The sequence below is a fragment of the Octopus bimaculoides genome, chromosome 3 (genome assembly GCF_046866305.1).
Source record: "Octopus bimaculoides isolate indiv1 chromosome 3, ASM4686630v1, whole genome shotgun sequence".
NCBI lineage: Eukaryota > Metazoa > Mollusca > Cephalopoda > Octopoda > Octopodidae > Octopus > Octopus bimaculoides.
This window is the reverse complement of record NC_142930.1, coordinates 135,572,573-135,594,118: the sequence shown is the minus strand read 5'-3', so window position 1 is coordinate 135,594,118 and position 21,546 is coordinate 135,572,573. Positions and strand designations below refer to the sequence as shown.

Genomic DNA, 21,546 nt, shown 5'->3' with positions numbered 1-21,546 from the left:
TTCAAGTATTCAACTAAGGTAGACACGGTTGCAATGAGACGGCAAGAAGAAAGAAGAAAGGAAATACTTAATACAGGAAACATTATAACAAAACATATAATTACATGAAATAATTAAAAGCGTTTAACAAAACAGATACTACTTAAAACAAAATTCAGTTTCATGAAAGGGTAAATACATAAACATAGGTGGGAAAAAGTGACCCATGTTCATCAATCAGTGTATCACACACGTTCTTGGTTATGCAACCTTTTTACGTCATGTGTTTACAATGCTGTAGATTCGTTAAACTTCTATGTGGTGCTCTTGGGCTTTAATGGGCAGATTAGGTGGATCATTTACGTATAACACTTCATAAAATATATACCGTTTTTATAATGAAGGGTGTTCTCTTCTTCTCGATCGATATTTCATCCGGAAAGTGCAGGTGTATTTAGCACGGGCGTTCTGCCACGTACTTTGTAGCTTTGTGAGGGGCTGTTGAACTTTGTTTAGGGTGAGGAGCCTTTTCTCCTCACGGAATATGGATTCCCACTTTATAGGAGATGGCATGTTACTAAATGGAGAGTCTCTTCTGTTCACCATCATGATTTAATTTTTTTTTGTTTTATGTTTATTTTGAAAAATCTTGCCTATCTTCGAAAAAATCTGCCAATCGTCATCTACCTCTGCGTGCCTCTCCTCCTGATGCGTGGTTTGAACTCGTACTGCATTGGAGAGAGGTTTCTTGATAATGTAGCTCCTAATACTGGTGCTATTGCTTAAGATGACTCTTTTGGTTAAGGCTTGTAGAGAGTGTTCTTGGAGCACCAGTTCTTTCCTTGCAATGAGATCAGACACATTTTTATGCTCCCGCAGTTTATGACCGGTGTCTCCTTAGAAGCAATATCTTCCATGATGCTTTGCTTCTGTTGTTTTTGTTCTGTTAAGGTTTCTGCGCAGAAAGTATCAAATCGGCTTTTACTTTCACACATGTAGGTGCGAGATTTCTGCCTTTCATAGTGAACTCTAAAGCTTTCCTCTCAGCTCCCTCAACAAGACAACTCTGGTGGTGAGGTTTCGTGTTCTTGTGGTGTCATGAAGAATTGTATGTTAATAGTCACACAATCCCTTCACGTGATACCAGCGCTAATCATATGCTCATTTTGTGCTCCTAAAATTGGCTACGAGGCAGATTAACTTCAACATTGATCTACCTATATTTCTCCACCTCAAATATTGTGAGATTGGATTAATGTGTGTCTTGTGCAATTTGGGTTTGAACTTTTGCCACGTCCTGCGTTTTCAACGTTCCTCGTTGTCAAAAAGACATATATAGTGCTATACTCTTTCTTCTCCCCTCTCTCCCGCTCTTTTACTCATTCTCTCTCGCAAAAGAGATTTCTCTCAACATACGTGCCCGGTGTTTTTGTAAATGTTCCTCGGATGAATCAAGGAAAGCACACATAACGTTGACAAAGCACAGACGTGTTACTCTTTTCCTCTCAAGAAAATCTGTGACAAATTGTGGACGGCTGACTCACATATTGTAACGCTGGCAAGATTTAGTTTTTGTGGCATAATGTTTCAGTATTTGCGTCATTGAAAGTATGCTTGCTGTCGATGGCACTTATTTTTCGTTACACTTCCGTTTGAGAAAGAACAGAAATATTAATTATTGCTGTCGTTGTCGTTCTTGTTAGACGTGTTGTCCGTTATGCCATGATTTCTTAGTAATGTCATTTTTTCCCATTTTTCTTCCGTTTGTTTCATTAATAATCTTTTTAGATTTCGCTGTTTAGTATTGTTTAATATAATTTATTACATTTATTGAGTTGAAGTGAGACAATAAATTATAAATGGAAATATGTTTAAAAGCGATCTTATTGTCAAAATTCCAGCATAATTTGACGACGATTCAAAATGTCCTGGAAAAATCGATGTGTTAAATAATATCCTACATGTGAATTAATTGTTTTTGTTGCATTTGTACAACGTTGCGAATTTTATTTTATCTACCCCGGGAGAATGGAAGGCAAAGTTGACCTCGGAGGAATTTGCATTCAGAAGGCAGAGACAGACGGAATGCCGCTAAGAATTTTATTCAGCATGCTAACGATTCTGCCAGTTCATCACCTTAATAATAATGATAATGATAATAATAATAATAATAATAATAATAATAATAATAATAATAATAATAATAATAATAATTAATTGCAAAGACAAAAGCACATGAAAAATTAGCTAGCAGATGGGAACAGAAACCTCTGCATGGCAAGTATGTGGCTCGTAGCAAACAAGCTGATGTCGACCAGAAACACACGCATCAGTGGTTACGAAGTTCAGGGCTAAAAGCAGAGAGTGAAGGTTTCATATTGGCTGCTCAAGACCAAAGCTTAACCCGGAACTACCAAGCCAATGTGATAAAAAATGGAGCTGACCCAAAATGCCGATTTTGTAACGATGCGATTGAAATTATAGACCACCTAATCTCAGGGTGTAGAGTGTTAGCATCTGTAGAATATAAAGCAAGACTTGACAAAGTCGGCCAATATTTACACTGGACAATATGTCAGCATTATAAAATCAAAACCGCTGACAAATGGTATAAACACCATCCTGAAGCTGTAACTGAGGGAGAAAATGTGTCGATTCTCTGGGACTTCCCCGTACATACCGACAAGACTATAAAAGCTAATAAACCGGATATTATCATAAAAGATCAAACAAAGAAAACGTGCTTATTAATTGACATGAGTATTCCCTGTGATCATAATATAGCGGCGAAAGAATTTGACAAGATCAGTAAATATAAAGACTTGCTAATAGAAATTGAAAAAATGTGGCACCTCAAGGCGACTACCATACCAGTGATTGTAGGATCTCTAGGAATGATAAAAAAAGGTACTGAAATCTAGTTGAAAATGATACCAGGCTTACCATCTCTACAGGAGGTGCAAAAAAATCGTGCTAACTGGAACGACTCATGTACTAAGAAGAGCATTATCGCTATGAAAACAACATCCATTCATGATTTTTTTATTTTTTAAATACATGTTTTACCTATGAATTTGCGTGTGTAAATTGGGAATGCATACAACGTTTCTCTGCCCTAGGTGTACGGAAAACACTCGGCGAGAAATGGGAAAAAATTTGAAGAAAGAAGAAAAAAAACATAATAATAATAATAATAATAATAATAATAATAATAATAATAATAATAATAATAACAACAACAATAAAAATAATAATAATAATAATAATAATAATAATAATAATAATAATAATAATAATAATAATAATAATAATATTAATAATAATAATAATAATACTGTACAAATACAGCATTACAGAAAAAGACTTACCTGAGGCAAAAGAAAAACTAAAGCAAGACATCCTTGCCAAAGCACAGAGGATCCGCCGGTATGAGAAACGCCAACGTTTCTTTGAACAAAACAAACAGTTCAAATCCAACCCCAAAAAACTCTACCAAGAACTGGGTAAAAATAAAATAGACATTACTTCAGCACCAACAGCAGAAGAACTAGAGAAATTCTGGAAACAAATATGGTCGGTGAAGCAACAACCCCAAAAAAGGACCATTAAAACAACGAACTTAGCACCTGAGCAACTCTAGGCCCCTATAACAACTGAAGAGGTCACCCAGACACTGCAAAGACTAAGCAACTGGAAGGCACCTGGACACGACAAGATCCCCAATTTCTGGTTAAAACACCTGCCAACAATGCATAAAAAGCTGGCAGAAAACTTTAACAACATAATAGCAGATCCAGAGACAATGCCTGAATGGCTCACAAAAGGGAAAACCATCTTAATCCCCAAATCCACGGAAACGGAGAAACCACAAAACTATAGACCTATAACCTGTCTCCCTACGATCTACAAAGCCTTTACTGCAATAATATCGCAGAGATTGAGTAAACACCTGGAAAATAACAACCTGTTTCCAGAAGAGCAGAAGGGATGCTGCAAGGGCTCATACGGCTGTAAAGATCAATTATTGATCAATAAAGCCACAACTCAAGACAGCCGCAGAAAGAAGAAAGGCCTCAGTATGGCCTGGGTGGACTACCAAAAGGCTTTCGACAGTGTTCCCCACACGTGGATTCTGGAAACACTAGCCATAAACAAGGTGGCACCAATTATCATAAAATACATAGAGCACTCAATGAACAAATGGCAGACGGTGCTACAGCTCCAAACAAAAGAGGGACTTGTGAAAACGAAAGCCATCCCCATTAGAAGAGGAATATTCCAGGGAGACACCTTCTCTCCACTCCTGTTCTGCCTGGCACTCACACCTTTAACAGAATTGCTAAATAGAACTGGATGCGGTTACAAATGCTATGGAAAAACAGTCAGCCACCTTCTATATATGGATGACCTAAAATTATATGCAAAAAACGACAAAGAGCTAGAAACACTACTACAGACAGTACACGGCTTTACCAAGGAAATAGAAATGAAATTTGGATTAGAAAAATGTGCCAAAGCAACCCTGAAAAGAGGAAAATTAGTTAAAAGTAGCAATATAACACTAGATAAAGCCAATGAAATAAGAGAACTAGACGAAAGCCAACCATATAAGTATTTAGGAGTCAATGAACTAGATAGGATACAACATACACAAATGAAAGAAAAAATAAAGAAAGAGTACTATAGACGAGTTAGATCAATACTAAAAACAGAGCTCAATGCTAAAAACAAGATAATGGGTATCAACACTTTAGCTGTCCCAGTTATAAGCTACAGCTACAACATCCTTAACTGGACACTAAACGAACTATGTAAAATAGACAAGAAAACAAGAAAAATAATGACAGGATATAGGATGCACCACCCAAAATCTGACATAGAAAGGCTATATATACCACGTACAGAAGGTGGCAGGGGTCTGATACAGCTAGAAAACTATTATAAAATAACCACCATAGGACTGCAAAAATACCTACTCCAGAAGCAAGGGAAACTAATACAAATAGCCACAAAACACGAGCAAAACAAAAAACTGTTTTCAGTATTTAAGGAAGCTGACAAATACAAACAAGAAATCAATCTACCTAACAAATACGAAGAAGAAGAAGAAGAAACAACAAAAGCTATAAAACAAATGAAATCCAAACTAAAACTAGAACAGCAACGGACCATGATAAAACGATGGCAAGAAAAGCCCCTACATGGTAAATACTGGGCTAAACTAAATGCGAAAGAAATAGACAGAGAAAAATCCCAGCAATGGCTGAGAAGCTCAGGACTCAAAGCAGAGACTGAAGGATTTTTAATTGCTGCGCAAGACCAAAGCCTCCCCACCAGAAATTACCAAAAACACATAATGAAAAGAAATATAACAAGTAACTGTAGAATATGTGGAGATCGACAAGAAACAATAAATCATATCATCTCTGGCTGCCCAGTCCTGGCTAAGAAGGAATATATTCACAGACACAACAGAGCTGGGACCTATATACACTGGAAGCTATGCCAACATTATGGAATAACAACAGAAAAAAGATGGTATAAACACACGCCAGAAAAGGTCACAGAAAACGAGATAGCAACCATACTCTGGGATATGCCAATACACACAGATAGAGAAATTAAGGCAAATAGACCAGATATAGTTGTCAAAGATCATGAAGAAAAAAAATGCTTTCTAATTGATGTATCAATACCAGCAGATGACAACGTTTCTCTAAAAGAAATGGAAAAACTTTCAAAATACAAAGACCTGGAAATAGAGATAACTCGAATGTGGAATCTAAAAACAGAAACAATTCCTATCATAGTAGGTGCCTTAGGTATAATAAAAAAATATTCAGACAAATACATAACAAAAACACCAGGACTTACAAATATATATAACATACAGAAAATAGCACTACTGGGTACTGCACACATTCTACGCAAAACACTTTCAATACAGTAAACATAAGAGCACCACAGCAAACCACAGCACATACCCAAGGCGCACAGAGCTGCGCTCGGTAGTGAAGTGAAAGCACGTTATAAAAATAAAACTACTGAATAATAATAATAATAATAATAATAATAATAATAATAATAATAATAATAATAATAATAATGATGATGATGATGATGATGATGATGATTTATTTTACTTACCTCAGTGGCGTTAGCTGTAGTTGAGATTACAAACATAATTTGTGGGGAATTTTATATAAAATAGGGTGGGTTGAAATTAGGCAGGGTTGTTGATAGTCATATTCTATTAATATTTAAATGCCTAATTTCTGTCGTATGCTTCCACTACACTACTGCGCGCTGCTCTGTGTGCCTTACCTAGAGGTATGTGCTATACTGTGTTTTAGTTTTGTTATTTTCACTAGAGCGAATGTGACCTACGTATAATATGTCTGCAGTGCCAAGCAGTATTGTTCTTTGTATGTTACGTATATTTGTAAGTCCTGAAGTTGCAGTTAAGTAGTTTTTTGCATGTTTTTGGATCAATCCTAAAGTACCAAACTATTATAGGGATTATCTTTATTTTGAGATACTATTTGTTCAAAGATTTTTACATTAAGATAATCCCTGTGTCTCTTTCGGAGATGCATTATCATCTCATGGGGCTTATACGTTATTTCAGAAGCAGTCCATTTAGTGGTGGATCTTACAACAATATCTCATTGGTTAGCCATGATCTCCCTGTTTAAGTGTATATATCTGTTTTCTTTCGATAATTACATAAGCTGGTATAACTTTTAGTATATGTTAGTCCTAACTCTTTCATTTCTGGGTGTATTCTTACTTGGTTAGGACTGGTCACTGATAGACAATGTAAAAAATAAAATAAATGCGCCCCTTTTAAAGCCTAGCCAGGCACATGGGCCCGGTTTCGCGGTTTCAATGGCGTATGTGTTCCCCAGCTGGACGGGACTCCAGTCCATCGCAGCATTACTCATTTTTGCCAGCTGAGTGGACTGGAGCAACGCAAAATGAAGTGTTTTGCTCATGAACACAACGCGTCGCTCGGTCCCGGAATCGAAACAACAATCTTACGATCATAATACTGACATCCTAACCACTAAGCCACGCGCCTCCACAGATAGACAATGTGCCTACTTTATATTTTAATTCATTGCCACATATTCTGCATTTTGTGCATTCTGCTTCTCTATATGCTTTTGGTGCTTTTTGTCAAGTAAAATTTTGGTCTCCGACTGCAGTCTAGAAGCATTATTATTATATAAACATTATCTTGAAATCTGGTAACAAAACGTTTCTTCTAATCTAAAGAATCTTTTATAATATTCGTGTCGAATAGAGGATGACACTATCTGCATCTCGACAATGCGAATTTCAGTTCCGTCGAGTTTGACTTCGCCTTTCATCTTATCGGGGTCGATGAAATAAATACCGGTTGGACACTGGGGTCAATTTAATTGACTTACACCTCCCCCAAATTGCTGGGCTTGTGCCAAAATTTGAAACCACTGCTATTAATAGTAGCAGTATTGCTCCTACGATGTAGACTTATTTTGCTAATATCGTTACGTTAACCGGAAATGTAATAGTTGTTGATATTACATAGATCTATGTTTACCTGCCTACGGCTTGTGATGTTGATATTCACATTAGTTGTTATATGAATTTATGCTTCAGAGTCTATTATTTTTATTCCAAATGTCATTCATTGAACAAATCTTATTAGAAACCAGCCCAACCATCACTAAGTAAAAACATGAAAAAAAATATAAGCAACAAATAAACAGGGAATGGTTTAACAATATATTGAAAATATTCTAGAACACATAGATTATATATATATATGAGCGCACGCACATATGTATACACACTCACACGCACACACACACACACACACACACGTATGCATATACATATGTAGGCATTATACATATCTTTACGTATATACATACGTAAATAAACATGTATGCATTTATACATACATACATGGTAAAACACAAAACAGGATATATTTGAAATATCACCAGTACTATTTATTCAATATTTGTCTTCAACACCTGCAATGATATTTAAGTTTCATATTTTCTCGGTATAGAAAATGGCATCTTTTGAGGTTTCTGCTTTGAGATCTTTAAGTAATTACAAATATAAGAATTAACCTTCTTTTTCTCTGTGAGGGAAACATCTTGTCATTGACACGAACAGTGGAACAGAATACGAAGTTGTTTTCGTTGCTGCTGCTGTTGTTGTTGTTGCTGTTGTTCAGCTTCTTCTTCTTCTTCTTCTTCTTCTTCTTCTTCTTCTTCTTCTTCTTCTTCTTCTTCTTCTTCTTCTTCTTCTTCAGTTTCTTCGTCTTCCTCCTCCCCTGCTGCTCCTCCTCCTCTTACTTATGTCTTCTGTATTTCTTAAATGACAACAACTCCTCTATGTCTTATGTATTTTTCACGAAAAACATTTGCTGAAATTGTTTCGTCTTGTTTCACAATACTGGCATTTCAATATCATTCTCATCAAATCAGTCTTGGTATTTACGTTCTATTTTCCAGTCGGGATACATGCAAAGTGTCTCGGAATTCGATCCAGTTGTCCTGAATATAGAGATCTGAATCTTGCATTGTTACTAATGAGAGCATTAGTGTATCCTCAAGCACACAATGCTTATCTTTGGACCTGGGTTAATGGAGATTCAGAAGAGATTTCAATAATTAGCCTTGAAGTTGACTGCCGTTCCTAATTTTGAGTTTTCACTTGACTGTCATTAGGCAGTGATCCGCATAGATTTGGCAACGCATATGTCGTACCGAACTTTCTGATAACAAAGGATGCTGACAATCAAGTGTCAGTGATTAGCGCGTAGGCGCATCTAAGATGTACGGTTCCTTAAAGGGAGTTTAAAAGTGGTGCTTGTCAGAAGTGAATGGTTCACGGTGCAAAAATGATGGAGCAAAAGTTTGCCATCAATATTGTAGTTGTTTATTCCATTAGTTACTAACACATTCCACCATGTTCTCCGATATGTTTCGACCTGGCCATTGAAGTCGCCTAACAATACGAGTTTTGTCTTTTTTGTGGGAATGGTGGAAATTAGTAATGATTGGTCTTCGTAGGAATTAACTTTGGATGTTTGATAAATGCTTATTGAGGGGACATGGCAACTTACAAGGTCGAGAAAATTCTGTTGGTAGTCTCAGAATCTTACGTTAATCATTTATGGATTTTTTGAAATCTTTTGCAAAGCAGTTTTACATTAGAAAAGCAAAAACAGATTCCCGCTTGTCATATTTATCCTTCCTTGACGAGTAGAATGTGTAGCCTGCCCCATTTTCCTTCTGCTGCCCAGTCTTGTTTATCATGAAGGGCTGATCTACTTGCAGTTCTATCTACTTTGTTGCTACCAAGCAAAGCGTGTATATTCCATCCACCAAGCATCAGTGACATATGTTGTTGCTTAATATTTCGACGGCAAGAATTGAATTCCGTCGTCAACCATGTTCTACCGAGCAGGAAGGAATGAAGTAGTAACGTTTGAGGACGTCTTTTCTAGTTTCTTTCTCGTTCTAGGGAGGTGGGCGTTGTGTTCCTGAATAGGGCCGCTCAGACATCAAAGAATCTGCAGGAGTTCAGCACCGTCTCGTTTGCCAAGCTACAAGCTAATATTAACATGAGCCTCCTAGAATGGTGATTGCGACTGAAAGCTTTCAGCTTTCCAGATTTGTTATCGCTGACCCTACATCGCCACAGAATATCCAAAGAAGAAAAAAAACTGTACTGAATTCAGTAATAGTTTTCAGGTGAAGTACAACTGTACAGCAACTACTACTCTCTCGTCATGCTCTTCTAGTACCCAGTAGCAAGGTAGAATCATGATAAATGAGAAGTGCCGGATGCAGGAGCTGCCAGATTGAGAAATCGTTTTACTGTCTGCAGGCGCCTCAAAATTGATTTTCTTTTAGGGTTGATCTCCTTGTCTTATGCTTAAATATGTGCAATTTGGTAAGTAGCAGACATTTTATAACAACGTATGTACTTTCCAATGAGAAGAGCTAGCCAAGGTTATTTGATGCAGATCAAGTTGCATGTGTTACACCAGAGTCTTCCTTCTAGAGAGATGTTAAAACAAAGGGTAGTATTCTTTCATGCCAAGCTAAAGGACGATCGTTTTCTCCATTCGCCCTTTGACAAGCTTTGTGTTTCGTACTACAGGGTGTCCTCATCAGGAAAAACTCTCCTCATCAAGCAGAATTGTTAGAGTTGCTTGTTTAGTTTCTGGCCGTCCGACCATACGACTGGTTGCACGGGATGAGTTGTATATGCATATGCATATGTTTGTGTGTCTGTATATGTACATATGTGTGTGTGTGTGTGCGTATGTGGATGTATGTATATATATATATATATATATATATATATATATATATATATATATATATATATATATATGTATATGATATGTCTGTGTATATAATATATATATATATATATATATATATATATATATATTTATGCATACATGCATATGGATATGCGTGTGGTGTTTTCGTACCTGCGTATATGTTGGTATATAGAATAAACTTGTAAACTTGTCGTAGCCTTCCAATGAAATGTGCATTTAAATGAAATATATAGTAAGGGTGGCGGCGATAGAAATGACCACAGACCTTGAAAGGAGTGCCAAAGAAAACAAGGACCTGTCCGAAAACTGAACCCATTACAAGTATAATTCCAAAGAATTTTTAAAACCATAATTGAATCATGCTTTACAAATATATAATTTACACAGTTTTATTTCCGATTTTTGTTTGATGCGTTTGATTTTGCTCGTTTACCTGTGTTGTATCAAATCAGTATTCATACACACATAGACAAGAATATTAAAAATACGAAAAAATACGATTATTACTCGGCATTGCATTGATCAAGTTTACTAATCATTGATATTTTATGATCTATCTTAGCTATTTATTCCTATATAACATCTATTTCGAATAAATTCCTATCACGTTTTCATACATTTGTATACATCTTTCGAAAAGTACCTACCTACCTACATACATACATACATACATACAGACATACATACCTACCTACATACCTACCGACTTATCTATCTATCTATCTATCTATCTATCTATCTATCTATCTATCTATCTATCTATCTATCTATCTATCTATCTATCTATCTATCTACGTATGTATCTGTCTGTCTTTCGATCTATCGATCTCTCATGGATCTATGTATACATATATTATTATTATTATTATTATTATTATTATTATTATTAACACTTCTTAAACTGTTACTTCTTTGCATAATTGCTATTACTGCTTTGAGATTTTTTCACTCTCACATCGTTAACATAGAGTTTCGTTAACCTTATACTTCATGAATATATTGTTCACACACACACATGCATATTTTATATTTGTATATCTATGTGTGTGTGTGTGTGCGTGTATTTGTGTGTGTGTGTGTGTGTGTGTGTGTGTGTGTGTGTGTGTGTATTCCAAAATGATACCAATATTATGACGTGTAGATTTTCATCTATTTTCCTGGAATTGAAGTAAAAGAGAAAAAAAAAATCGCTAACGATATCATTAAAGAGACAATCACTGTTTATTAGAATCAGGCGGTAAAAAATCAGGGGTGCGAATCCCTTCGAGTTCTGTTTGCATACTGGTGTCAGTTAAGTTGCTTAACCAAAAATTTGAAATGTGGAATATACTTTTATATCCACATGGAATTTTAGTGAGTGAAATATAAGAACTTGAACTTCTTAAACTTTTCCACAATGGAACTTATCTTTTGTTCAGTTAGATTAACATTGTGGTTATAAATTTAACAGGAATTTTACTGTCACACTGGGGCGCCCACGACCATTATCTTGTCATAAATTCTTTAAATAAAAGGTCCACCTATTTATGAAAGTGAGTGGACAATGGGCTTTGTGATGTTTGTGCTTCCGCTATCATAATAAACCTCACAGAAATGAAGTGTCTTTGTCTCTTCAATTGACAGTCTCAAACACTTCCCAACCTCGGATCCCCGTGAGCATACTGTCAATTTAATGCTGTTCACAATAATCACATGAAACGATATCATTGTCTTTGATATCTCATCATTAATTCCCTATCATCAGTAAAATATATTTACATGAATTACTTCCCCTTTGATGAAATATATTTTTTCTATTCATTTACCTTATTTTGTTATTTCTCTAACGTCGAGTAAAGTGATGCAAAGCATATATTGATTCAGTTGTCATTAAAAAAAATGTATTTTACCAATATAACCAGAAATAGAAGAATGTGTGAAAAATAGAAAACAAAAGGTAAAAATAATAATAAACTGAATAAATCCAGATCAAACGATCGAATATGTTCTAAATTTGGATCGGAATTAATCAGAGTTATAATGGATTTCCAAAGCAAACAAGAATAACAATAACCGCTATAAAGAGCAAAAGAAAAAAAAATGGAAATTACAAATATACAACTGAAAATAATACGAACCGCAAGACTAATAACAAGCAACTACTACTACTACTACTACTACTACTACTACTACTACTACTACTACTACTACTGAAGATCATGATTATGATGATGATGATGGTGATGATGACTATGATAGTAATGATAATGGTAATGATAATCATAATAATAATTCCTGTTTTCCACGAGAGGGCTACAAATGAGAGAACATTACAACTCACTCAACTAAACAACCTTTCATAAACGCAAATGATTCAAAGTTCTACTCTGTAGTCATATAAATATCATTCAAAATAGCAAGGCATGCTCCCTCTCCTTACCACCACCACCATATATATATATATATACATGAATATATATATATATATATATATATATATATATATATATATATATATATATATATATATATGTAGATGAGTGTGTGTGTATACAGATACATAGGTATAGATATAAATATAGATATAGATGGATGATAAACTGATAGAAACATTAATAGATATCTATATACACATCGGGGGTCCCACGCAGTTTGCTTCAAGCAAATTAACTGATAATACATTAGTTTGATGGAAGCTATAGTAGAAGACTCACGTAGAAGGCGCCACGCAGTGGGACTGAACCTGAAATTCTGTGTCTTCTAAACGAATGTAATCGCGCAACCATAGCTCTGCCTAAAAGAAAACTTATTCTCATTCTATCTCTTAGAAACTCCAGCAAAATCTTCCACCAATCATACGTGGCTAACTTCTAAATGAGAAGGAGAAATTACATTCGCTTACTCCTAAAACAGACGGCATACTATAGTCCTTTATAGTTCATTAAATAGTTCAGGATGAAAATGGTAGTATAGAAACGGCAGGACGGAATCGGTCTACAGTGTCATATCTAATCTGAGATTAAGACGATGCAGCAGCAACCGAGGGTTGAGAGTTCAAAATAGCAAGCAAATATACCTCAATTTACATCCTACGTCATTCTGAACAATTGTATTCATTGATATTCAAAAGTTTGTGTTCATCATGACCAGAAAGATGCCCATCATCCTATCGTTAAACGTTAAACAAACACATATACGACTACGGCAATGATAACACCGGAAAGGTGAAAGATATTTCGACTGCCATAAACTATGTACTTATTTTACAGTAACAAATTTTGCTTCGTTTCTCACATAGTCTCAATGCTACTAAATTGTTAAGGCAAGGAAAGTGGATTATATTGAAACTTGCATTTGGTTGGTATTTATTTTATTAATCCCTGGGAGAATAAATCGTAATGTTGACACTGGCATTTGAAATTAGAACTTAAAATGATGGAAGCCAACTGTTGTATGATATTTTATACTTTCTACTGATTACGCCTTTTCTGACTGTACCGTTATTAATTTGATTTTCAAATTTTCACATTAGAACACATACATAAATTTTTAGGTAAAGGTACTAAGAATGTTAGAATCAGAACAAAATACGTTGTGATACAGAGGCCAATAACTGTACTGTAAATTTGAAAGATATTCATAGATGAGAAAGAAGCTCATAAATTTCTTTTTTGTATTTTTTTGGTTTTGGACAGGATCGACATTGTTTTCATAAGTATCGATATATTACTGATCTTACACTTCGTCACAACGCTGCAAATCTTTGAGAAACGAGTAAGACATGTTGAATTGACCTCTCCAAAAGATATCAAGTACTTAATTTTTTTTTTACTGATGGAATTGATCACGAAGCGTATATTAGTGTTGTGGGATGTTGGCAGTGACAGAAAACAAGTGGTGAGGAAAGGAACTGTAACAACATAGGAACTGTAACAGAAGTATTGAACTTGACCTTGAGATGTGACCAGGCTCTTGTACTAAATACGCTACTTTATGTAGTTAGTATGGTGTTGACTAAAGTGGGAGACGACAATAAAGGAGAGAAAGGAAGGAAGGCGAGAAGGCAAGCAGAAGTCGTAGAAGAGTACAACAGAATTGGTTGGAAAACAGAGTTGTGGGCGGTACAAGTTGAATGTAAAGAACATTCAAGGCTTCCTTTTAAGAAGTGGTGTTGAACTTTGGGCGTGGTTGGACGTAAGATGGAAGGATGGGCGAGGAGCATTCGTTTCGCAGCAGGGGTTGATTTATAAGGGATAGTATAGAAGTAAGCAAAGAACATTAGTGACGTACTTTGTAGAACATCTCAATACAATACCGATAACCAGAGAGATGGCCTAAATATCGATGGGGCCTTGTGCATCATTGGTAATCCTTCAGTGTTGACAGCAAGGGACTTTACTGTTGATATTTTATTTAATTTTTCTTTAGAAGTATGAATCCAGGAAACTAGAGGAAAGACATTCAGTTGGTCTACCTGTCGAAAAAGTTGTAGTAACGACGCTCTACCAATCCTGAAATAATATATTATGAAGTTCTTCTCTATAGGAACTCTGTCGTCTGAAAGTAGCATGAAAATCTCTCCCAATTCTCACACTTTAATTATCGTTTATTCAAATTAGGTAGAATAAATTTGATAATGAGGTAAAATGCCTTGCAAGATTGGATAGTTAAAGTTAAAGGGCCTTTGATCGTAGGTTTACTCGAACGTGGCTGAGCAAGGGTTTAACAACAACAACAAATAGAACTACTCTAATATTAATCATAAGTTCTTCCATACTAACAACTGCAATAGTCATTTCTCACAATATTCTCTTAAGGCATTGAACATCAATACACATGTAATCAAGAATTTGAAGTAGGAGAAAAATACCCAGTAGTCCACTCTTTATTTCCAATGTAAAGACGCAATGTATACAGCTATTTAATTATTCTCCTAGCTCTCACATTTTCACGCTCTCTCTCTCTAACCTTTCTCCCTGTCTTTCATCCATTCACTATTTCACGCAGTGTCTCTCACTTTATCTTTCTCTAATGAATTACAGCTAGGGGTGAAAGGAAGAATGGTTTGCGGAATGAATGCAATATGTTATTGATTGTAACAACAAAAAACAACCAACTGCTTGACATTACTGATCAATAATGTGAGACTCACTCGCCCACATAAACATGGGCCTGTTTATGACGTAGAGACTTTCAGACGTAGAGACTAAGACACAAACTTACACATAAACGCACACCTCAAAGTAAATATGCGTTTAGGTTTATGCATAAAACATCAATCTACAATTGCTGGGCAGCACACACACTCACAGACACTCTCACAGACACACCCACCCACGCAAAGGCGTGTGTGTGTGAGTGTGTGTGTGTAAGTGTGTCTGTGTGTATGTATATACAAACATGCATATATAGGTATGTACCAACACAAACAAACATACACACACAAATACACACATATCTATCTATCTATCTATCTATCTATCTATCTATCTATATATATATATATATATATGTATATGTACGTATTTAGAGTAGCGAGCTGGCAGAAACGTTAGCACACCAGGCGAAACACTGAGCGTTATTTCGTCTGTCTTTACGTTGTGAGTCCAAATTCCGCCGAGGTCGACTTTACCTTTCATCCTTTCGGGGTCGATTAAAGAAGTACCAGTTACGCACTGTGGTCGATGTAATCACCTTAATCCCTCTGTCTGTCCTTGTTTGTCCCCTCTATGTTTAGCCCCCTGTGGGCAATGAAGAAACATATATATATACATATACGTCTTTGGCTTTAATATATGTACGTATCTATATATATATATATATATATATATATATATATGCATGTATGTGTGTATATATACGTGCATATATATATATATATGTATGTATACATGCGCATGTATGTTTGTATATATATATGTATATAAGATATTTAATTGCATTTATACATGTGTGTTTATTCGAAATTGTTTATATTCCTGTGAAGAATGTGACCGTATGGGGATGTGTATGTATATATGAAAAATCATATTTACGCACACACCGTTATATACGTGTGTGCGCATGTGCGTGTGTGAGTGTGTGTTTGTGTGGTTGAGTCTGTATGTCTACCTGAGTATGTATGTTGTGAATATATTTATACAACGTAAACGTATGCGTTCTATGTGAATTTATATATTCTTATAATCGCATGTGTGCATATATGCTTACTTATATGCTTGTGTGTGAATGTGTATATGATTGATTCATATGTTGTATATCTGTTGATGGATGACTGACGAAAATTACTGAAGTTTGTAACAATTACTTTCATGTTTCTGTGTTGGTTCCAAATTTCATTAATTAGTATTACATTAATTATTATTATTTATTGTTCTTATGCTTCTGTTGATTCTATTTCTGCTTTTTGATAACTAACCCTCCAATGGCGAAAAATATAGTGGAATACAAACACGGTGATTTTATTCTAGCTACGCTTTTTGTTTTCGTTGTATTGTTAAATTTATTTCGTGGTTTAGTCTCACGATAAATTTGGTGGAATAGACGTGTAAGTTAACGACATTCCAGTCGTGACTATTTAATTTGTTTTATAGAAATATCTAGGATTACCATTATTGTGTATTTTGAAACATCCTCCTCCTCTCCAGGACAAACATTACTGTCTCGAGTCCTATGACACATAAGACTTGTAACTGGTTTCCATGCCAGATAAATGATCAGAAATTCTACAGTTTTACTAAACGGGACACCGGTTCATCGCAGGGTTACACATTTAGATCTGAGCAGACTGGCACAATGTGAAATGAACAACTTTGCTCAAGAAAACAACTCGTCTCCTAGTCCAGTAGTGGAATATATGATCTTCCGATCGCTTTTGCAATAACATAACAACTAGCACATGTGGTTATATTATTTTGAACGGTTCATGGTTGTCAGTTAAAGATCTGGAGCGGGGGTGTTTGTATCTCTGGCCCTAGTGTCGCTTGACAACAGGTGTTGGTGTGTTTACATCTCTCCACTTAAGTGGGTCGGCAAAGTATACTGATAAAATAAGTATTAGACCTTGAAAAAAATAATCCTGGGGTCGATTCATTAGACTAAAAGTTTTTCAAGGTGCTGCTCCAGTATGCCCGCAGTCTGATGACTAAAACAAGTAACATATAGCATATGTATATATATATATATACACACATATATATATATATATATATATATACGCATACACATATATATGTATATGTATGCAAATGTATGTGTGTGTGTGTGCATGTGTGTACATGCGTACGTTCATACTATACGTACATAGACATATATGGGACGATTCCAATTTCAATTATACGGTATACAACCGGAATTTAGAATTCCAGAAGTATCCTTATAGCTCAAACGAGTAAACTGAGAAAAGAATCCGTGTATTCTAATTCACGTTTTCATTCATAGTCAGAAAGATTACAAACTCACCGCCAAACCGATGAATTTGTTCACGAACTGTTTTTCTTCCGTCATCTTACATATGTCTCAATAATAATAGTATCCCTTGTTGGAAGAATCTTATAAACGGATTATATGTAATTATATCATGTCTTATGCCCATTATAAATCTTAAAGTTTATTTAAGTTCGCTCTGTAGTCTTTAGGGATGTGATAATCTTATACAATTTTATCCCGTTTGTACACGATATTGTTAATTATTATGAGTAGGTAGTTGTAAGTAAATAATTAACGACCTCTTCATTTTTGTCCCGTTTGTTTGTCTGTTTGCCTGTTCTGTCTGTCTATCACTGTCTCCCTCCCCACTCTCTTTCTATCCTTGTGTTCAGCCAATTACCACTTGACAAAGATTTGCACACTTTAGCAATTTTATCATATACTGTTTAAATATGAGATCGGTGCATTTTCGTGATGTAGGAAGAACGACACGATGTAAGTAGCATGTGAAGAGTAACGACGCTGGTAGTCGTATCCTATATATATATATATATATATATATATATATATATATATATATATATATATATATATATATATATATATATGTAGGTATATTTGATCTAGCTTGATTTCGAGTTAAACAGCGCCAATGATTAAATTTTTCACACAACTTTCAAAAGCACGTAATGTCGTAAATGACTGGTTCAGTAATCTCTAGAATTATCAAAACATTTAAAACCTCTACCACTGATAATGTAGACATCTACAGATGCTGCTTACATTTTCTAGTCTATAGCTTTCCATTTCAAACTTGCTGGTTTGCTTGCAGTGATCCGTTCCTCTCAGTATTAGAAAATGTTAGATATGCAAGTTTTTTTTTCCCGATTATTTTGCTTTGATTACTGTGCAGTTGTTTGCCAAGATTTATATTTAATTCCGTTAATTAAAGGCTAATCGAACAAACGGAATAATGAAAACAAATAACAAAAGCAGCAAAAATAACTATTTCGAAATAAACAATATGTTTGGTATGAGGTATTAATGGAAATAAATAAATAGATGGTAAAGACCGATAAATCTATTTCTAATTAGGAAGGAAGATGTTAAGTGTATTTATATATACTTTTATTTTCTGGCCGATATTTTCGATTATCAATAATAAGATATAAATAAAATGGTACAAAATAAAGCAGAGAAGCTAAATGAAGAGGCGTAATATAAGAACTGCAATACAAATGGAATAGTAACCTGTGGCTTTAATAAAAGAAAACATGAGAAACGATATGATGAAAATGAATGCAGCAGATTAAATGAAAATAAAAAGATGAAAGAAAATTATAATATATTATTTAACTACAAAAATTTTCTTTATCAGAAAGGAGAATGGAAATTTATCAAGTTCATAGACATGACGTTTTATCAGCAGCAGAAGGACAGTTTAATGTTTTTAAGTGTGAATTGAACACTTGTTAATGATTTAACACCATTAACAATACTTTTGCATTCCTCAGCACTCGATAAAGGAGAAATATTATTGTTGTGAGCAGAGATGTAGTCGAACGGAAATTCTTGATTGTGTCATATATTTACCTCATGGATTATATAGTTGTTGTTATTTGATTGCCAATAAATTCTGGTTCAACTAATCTGTAATCAAAGGCATTCCATCCATTGCCATCAATTCATGTTTTGGGGTGTATAAAATTGAAACGATCAAACTGTAGATGGTGGAGCGATTTGGTTGCTCTTTCGAGCTTTTGATTCAACTACATCGAAACCTTTTCGTGCTGATATGCATTTTTGTTTGCCGTAAGTTTTAAAGTACATTACTAAATATATGCAATTGAAAATAGAAGCTGGGTTGTGGTTATGGCAGACCAAGGACATTTCTTACTCTAAAAAGGAGACACGGATAACGTTTTTCTTGTGAATAGGTAGGAAGGCATCATACTTCAGCGAAAACATAAATAATGGTCTTCCTTTACTTCGCATGTGCACCAACGGTGAAATTTTGGTGAAATAGCATTACCTGTTGTTTAAAATGCATTGTAAACTTGAATCGCATAGAACCACTCTCATATCTAAGTCTCTTCATCTTCCTCTAAGGTGCGCATAATTGAAAATGTTTAGTGAAATAAAATATTAGGTCTGTAGGTCGGAGATTGGAATTGAAATAAATGAGTTTCAGTGACATCATCCCATCTACTTCCCTACATTTTAACCTTATCTCAATTGTATTGTCACTGGAAGATTTAAGCTTGTATGTAATTTTTTAGTAGTTCATTTATAAGAACTGTATGGACAAGGTTAAGATATATCTCTTTAGTAATGCATTTTATGCGTTTCTTTGAATTGTATCAGTTTCATATACGCGTAGATAGAAATAGCATTATCTATGAGATATTTCACAAAATAAACCGAAGTGGAAACTATTTGACATACTTTAATATAACTGAATGTATTAAAGGATTTATTTTCCGCCGCATTTAATTTTGTCTAGAGTCGCAGTTCACTTGTTACATTGTCGATAATGCAATCATCGTATTCCATTACAAAAAAATGAATGTACAAAACGTAAACTTTTACCCGCAAAGGAAGCCTAAATATGTGTTGGTGTAAGGAATAATATTCTTCCCTTGATAAGCGTAGAAGTGTAGTGTTCAATTTTCGTTTATTTTAACAATTCCGTATTTACATAGAATAAAATAGTTACTTAAAAGTTTTCAAAAGTTACAGGAAGAAATATCTGTCTCTTGTAAAGGTAACGTTAATGTTTATATACAATTCACTTCAACATCACAAAAGCCATCGAGGAACTTCTACGTGGCAGGGTAACTTGCTAGATATTATAGTAAAATCTCCCGCAAATGAAATTTCTGGATATCAAAAGATGAAAGATATATTGTATAATGCTTCTGCTTTTTGACATACTGAAAAGATAAGATGGTTGTGGATGGAATAGTTTCTATCATAGAAATACTGACTAATTTATAGATCTTGGGCTAACAACAAATGTAACTTCACGTTGCTGAGACAAGAAAATTTCCTTGAAAGTGCTATAAACAAGCCGCCAATTAAGATACACATTACTGTCTTGATAATTGAAAAGTACATTGAATATTTCAGTGGTGTAGCGAAAACAGGAATGCGAGTTGGCCAAACCTCTGCCAAAGCTTACACTAATTTTAAGAGGTGCGACACATACATGCACTTTTGTTTTATTTTTAAGAAAACCAAAGTTTCATCAGAATTAGAACTCTGTGTATTGCAAAACTAACCCAATAAAATAGGTTTAATATGATTTAAGATTAAATGGTGTTTTAGCTCTTTTAGCACGAAAGAATAATATTTTACCAAAGATACGGAAACTGTTTGGAAACGAGTTGAAAATTAACTGGCAGTCCCATTATGACTCTAATGTGCGTGAATTTTCCTATAATTAGTTATCGGCGCAATAAACTATAGAATAAGATTCCATAATTCTATTTCTAGAACTCAAGTAAACATTCATAACAGATGCCTAATGGGAAATTCGAAGGGGTTCAGAAGACGAAAATTTTTAGTTCACATACCGAAGGAAGGTACAACCGAGGATGGATCATCCTGATGTATAAGATGATTTCACTCATGTTTCTTCAAGTAATTTGATGGTGTTTTCTTTTAAAATAAATAATAATCGTAGATGTCCATAGAATAATTAGGATTTTTTTCCAAGTAGTTGTAATTAATTTCACATTGTTACAACAGAATAAATAATACACTAGCGTATAGTGAGGTGAAAATAAGAATTTGATTTC

At 34.7% G+C, this 21,546-nt stretch overlaps 1 protein-coding gene across 2 annotated transcripts in view; it reads right to left on the bottom strand.

The window, feature by feature from the left end:
* Positions 1-21,546, bottom strand: part of LOC106877299 (metabotropic glutamate receptor 8) — a 619,894-nt gene that overhangs the window by 290,505 nt on the left and 307,843 nt on the right. The gene's annotated exons all lie outside the window — the stretch shown is intronic.